General features: G+C 40.7%; 1 protein-coding gene across 1 annotated transcript in view; it reads right to left on the reverse strand.

Moving 5' to 3' along the window:
• CELF1 (CUGBP, Elav-like family member 1) overlaps positions 1-2641 on the reverse strand; it is a 62543-nt gene extending 59902 nt beyond the window's left edge. Inside the window, exon 1 of the mRNA XM_012001442.1 lies at positions 1893-2641. The gene's annotated coding sequence lies outside the window, so the exon portion shown is untranslated. The remainder of the gene's footprint in view (positions 1-1892) is intronic.
• Between the last annotated feature and the right edge of the window lie 2980 nt (positions 2642-5621).

The following is a 5621-nucleotide window of genomic DNA, read 5'->3' on the forward strand; positions in this document are numbered from 1 at the left end:
TGGCTAACACAGTGAAACCCCGTCTCTACTAAAAAATACAAAAAACTAGCTGGGCGAGGTGGCGGGCGCCTGTAGTCCCAGCTGCTCGGGAGGCTGAGACAGGAGAATGGCGTGAATCCGGGAGGCGGAGCTTGCAGTGAGCCGAGATCACACCATTGCACTCCATTCATCACACTGTCCATGATATAATACATTTTTTGCTACCCTCCACTGAATTACATGGCCTACTAATAATTCCTTCATTATCATTTCTTTTAAACAGACTTCTCTGTTTTCCTGTCACTATCACAAAGATTATAAGCTTATGGATATGGCAAAACTTGCTGGTTCTCCCTTCCCATGCTCCCCTTGTAAGGGCATCTCTGGAAGATGTGTGGTGCAAGAAATGAGGTAAAGAAGCAGGCCAGGCACTGTGGCTCACTCCTGTAACCCCAGGACTTTGGGAAGCCGAGATGGGCAGATCACTTGAGCTCAGGAGTTCAAGACCAGCCTAGGCAACATGGCAGAACTATCTCTACACAAAAAATAAAAAAAAAATTAACTGGACATAGTGGCATGTGCCTGTAGTCCCAGCTACTCCGGAGGCTGAGGTAGGAGGATCACTTGACCCTGGAAGCAGAGGTTGTGGTGAGCCAAGATCACGCCACTGCACTCCAGCCTGGGTGACAGTGAGCCCAATCTCTCCCCGCTGCGCCCCGCCCCCACAAAAAACGCTAAAATTAATTCTGCTTTCACTATCTTCAGTAAATAGTCTGGTACTAGTGGAGATAAACTCGTAATTTTAGAGATGTTTCACAAACTTGTTACTTGACTTGCTGTTCTTTACCATCAATAAACGAACTAGTACAGTTGATGGTGATCTGCAAAACCAAAATCATATAGTCATTTTTTCATAAGGAAATTCTTAAATGAAAATGGGTTAGACTGACTCATTATTTAATAATCTCAAATAATAAAGTGTGCTAATAAAATAGACAAATATTAACTACAAACCCACAATGTACCTTATACTTAGACTCTAGAGTCATACTAATTAGTCATTTCTAATCCCAGTTTTGCTGCTTGCTAGCCAGGTAACTGGGGAAATTGTTTAACTTCATAAATACCTCTGTTTCCTCATGCACAAAATGGTTACAGAAACACCATCTACCTTGCAGGATATTTGTTAGAATTAAAATATTTATATATGTAAAGTATTTAGAATAGTGCCTGACACATAGAAAATGTTCAATAAACATTTGCTACCATTATTATTCTGGGCACTAAGTTTGGTGTCTATGGTGGAAGAGAATGAGTCCCAAAAAATTTCAGTCTGTTACATGATGATTCTATCTCTTCAAAATAAAGTATCTGATCTTAAGATGTACTGTACAAGGCTCAATTATTATGTTATTCAAAGACAACAGGTTCATCTGTTTACTGAGCTAGAAACATAGTATGTAGTTTCACTTTTTTAAATGCAACAGCTGTGCTGAAATTTTTTTATCATTAACACTTGAAGTAATAAAATAGGCTTCATTTATTTAAAAAAAAAAATTAGGGTACCTGAGATTATTCCAAAATATTTCCTAGCAGGAGGGGGAAGGGAATAGGCAAGAATTCTGGCAGCAATAGGCTGACAGATCTTGCACCTCCAGCTGGGCCTGTTAGAGTCCAGTATATCTTCATTATGGATTACCAAACCATTTGTTCTGAGAGCACTTATTTATGTATAAACATTTATTCATCCATCAAACCAAAAAAAAATTTTTTTCTTCGTGAAGCTTTCAAAACGGACACAGTAGCAAAATATAAAATAATAAAACGAGACCAGGGAAGTTAATAAATTTTTTAAAAGGCCAAGAACAAAAAGAAAGCTAGAATATAGGTGTGCTAATCAGACTGTCACTTACTGAGGCTGAGCTGTAAAATCAAAGAGCTGCCACTGATTTTAATCTCCAATGACAGGCTCTATCTACATAGGGTGCACAATGATTCACAGTATAAATGGGAAAACATTAGGACAGTAAAATGAGATGGGCACTAAGAATAGCCAAGAAAGAGAAGATGAAGCAGATACAACACCATACTCAAAAGAATTTTAGAAAGTCAGTAAGTATACAGGATCCAAGAGAGGCTAAGCACCAGGTCCTAGACCCTAAACTAATAAGCATCCAAAATCTACAATGGACAAGGTGCAAAACAGATCCCTAAGTGATTCAGAGCCAGAACACATCCGTGTATAGTCACACAGAACTCTGCATCCATACCACACAGCCACAGGAAGAAGCTGCCTCAATCAAGGTGTTTCTCCAGCATTTAAATAAAGTCCTTTCCTCTCCTCATTGACTACAGTTACAAACAGTATGTGCAGAGAACTGTTTCATCCCCACTCAGCTGACAAGTTCTATTCCCAACACTGCATGCTTATGACTCATGAGGGGATGGGGGAGGGGAGTGAAAGGAAACTGTAAAACAAAGCAACAAACTTAAATTTAGACTTAAACTGACCAGGAGTAAGGAATTCATCTCTGTTTAATTAGAACATCTCACAGCAGATCAAGAAAGTATTCTTTTAAAATATAGTAACAAACCCAGTATCTTCTGAAAATAACCTGAAATTTGTCTATATGTCATGTCTTCTGCTATTCCTTAAATAGACATGACACCAAAAGGCATTACAAGGCCTCTGTAAGGCCAAACTTTACAAAGTACTCAAACAGCGCAAACAGCATAGGTTGCTGTGGGGCCCAAAGCAACAGGGCATTCCCCATAGTTCCTTTCCTGGCAGACAGTGAAGTCAACACACTTAACCCCTACCGCGCTCTTCCAAGATGTGTACTAAATCATTTCTTAAAGGGGTGGAGGTGCCTCATCTTTTTATAATCAAATTTTAAGTCAAAAAATTTGTGTGCCAAGAAAGGAATTCAATTCCACCCCTAAGAGCTGTTCTTTGTGACCTGTAACAAAACAAAGAGAAAAAAAAAACACTACTACTTCAACGTGGTATGTTTCTAAGGGAACCCAAAGACCATTTCTGACATCACATTTCCCTGTTTGGTACCCTCTAGCCAAGATGGTGTTTTGTTAAATAATACAAATCTTGTCTCCTCGCCCCATCCCTAACATCCTGAAACATTATCTACAATTTACAATTGACTAACCTAAACACAGCAAAACAACAAAGACAAACGAGTCACCTCTTTCACTTGAAAACCTCAGTCCTCCACAGAAACGCACACAGACAGACAGATGGACGCACATAAGAACACAAACTGCGCGCCCTGGCTGAGTCCTGAGCAGGTCTGAGGCGGTGCGGGTGCCAAAGGGCGGCCACACGGCCTAGCTAGTGGGCTGCTCCTGCTGTTGCTGTACAAATATAGAAAGCTGAAAAGTGGAACAGCAGCTTCAGCAGAACAGATTCTGCTCCGTGCTCAGAGAGGGAGGAGCAGGGAACTGAACAGCTTTACCCATACATGGTTGCTAAAAGGGGGCCATTAGTGAAAGCCCAATTATCTCACACACATGCATTCTGTTCACATGCTCCAGACAAAAAACAGAAACTCACAGGCTGGTACTTGAAGTAAGGTTTGAGATATTCTATTTCAGTCAAGGAACTTCCAAATAATTTCACTCACGGACACCAAGAATCCCTCAGCCATGGGAAATGGAAAAGACATTTGAAAACCTTTACTAGGTCAGATTCCTACCAGATTAGCAGTAATGGTGAGGCTCAATTTATCATTTAAATCCTAAAATTAAACATGCAAAAAAAGGTTACTCTCCATTAGTGTGAACAATGTTAACTTTCACTAGCTCCTTGCTGCTTTCAGAATGAAGGTCTCATTCCAACTGTGTATGTTTTGAGCTCTTTTTTATTTTCTGGTTGATACAAGTTAAAATAAACTCTAATATAACTGTTAAAATCTGTGTCTCAGGATGATGGCTTATATAACCAGAAGCCAAATATTTGTGTTCCAAAAATTATTTCACTTAGAACAATTCATTCAGATTCACTTCAATGTGAAGTATGTGAAAAGCTTAATTGCTGACCAGAGTGAGTGAACTTTCCAACAATAAGAAATGCATGGCTGATTGGCTCAAATGGTTCTATTCTTCAGCCTTTACTGAAGTATTTAGTGCATACCACCTATGTACTTTTATTTCCCCCTTATAGCGATGGGGTTTCATCATGCTGCCCAGGCAGGTCTCGAACTCCTAGGTGCAAGTGATCCACCCACCTTGGCTTGCCAAAGTGCTGGGATTACTGGCGTGAGCCACCAAGCCCAGCCTGGTTATGTATTTATTCAGTATCATAGGGGCTACAGCACAAATGAAAATCACACTATCAGTGACCTCCAATCTAGTTCCCAGATGAGATTAACACGAGATATTAATAATAAAGGCAGACAGTACATGACTACTGCACTAAAGTGTGGGGTACAAACTATAAATGCTATACACATTAAGAGAAGAGAGGCCGGCCTTGGTAGCTCACACGTGTAATCTCAGCACTTGGGGAGGCCGAGGTGGGTGGATCACTTGAGCCCAGGAGTTTGAGACCAGACTGGGCAATGTGGCGAGAACCCGTCTCTATCTACAAACAAAAGAAAAAAAAAGGAAGAAAGAAAAGAGAGAAGAGAGACTGAGAACAGAAAGACAGGCCTAGACTTTCTTGCTTATCCCACCTACCAGAACTCTCATAATGGGACCTGCGCGCTGGGAGTAGTGGCTCACATCTGTAATCCCAGCACTTTGGCAGGCCAAGGTGGGCAGATCACCGAGGTCTGGAGTTCGAGACCAGTTTGACCAACAGGGAGAAATCCTGTTGAAAATACAAAATTAGCCAGGTGTGGTGGTGCGTGCCTGTAATCCCAGCTACTCGGGAGGCTGAGGCTGGAAAATCGCTTGAACCTGGGAAGTGGAGGTTGCAGTGAGCCAAGATTGTGCCATTGCACTCCATCTTGGGCAACAAGAGCAAAACTCTGTCTCAAAGAAAAAAAAAAAAAAAAAAGGCACCTGCAATATCTTAAATGTGAAGAATACAGGATTTGAACTAGATGATTTCTAAGGTCCCTCCATTTCTGAAATTCTGAGTTTGTAGTTTCAACCTAAAATGTTTCATAGTATGAGATTAATGCCACACTACTTATGGAAGCAAAATTATAGTTTTTGCCTACTTTAGAGAAAACATATTCTAAAGAAAGATAAAAATAAATTCAGACCATAACTCAGCATACACTGTAACATTTCTCATATAACACTTTCAGGAAAACGTTCTTCCATCTGAGACATTTCTGCCTAGCCTGTTGAATAAATTTTAAACCACTATTAAGAAAAAAAAAAACAACCACAAAACCCTGTCACAGGGAAATAAAATGGTGGAACTAGAAATGTTTATGCTGATATAACTATGAGATCCTTGATTATACAACACTGCTCAGTTAACCAGTCATCAAAAGGAGTTCCAGGCCAGGCAGTGGTGGCTCATGCCTGCTATCTCAGCACTTTGGGATGCCGAGGTGGGCACATCACCTGAGGTCAGGAGTTCGAGACCAGCCTGGCCAACAAGGTGAAACCCTGTCTCTACCAAAAATACAAAAATTAGCTGGGCATGGTGGTGCATGCCTGTAATCCCAGCT

The sequence above is a fragment of the Mandrillus leucophaeus genome, unplaced genomic scaffold (assembly GCF_000951045.1).
Source record: "Mandrillus leucophaeus isolate KB7577 unplaced genomic scaffold, Mleu.le_1.0 Scaffold66, whole genome shotgun sequence".
Taxonomy (NCBI): Eukaryota; Metazoa; Chordata; class Mammalia; order Primates; family Cercopithecidae; genus Mandrillus; species Mandrillus leucophaeus.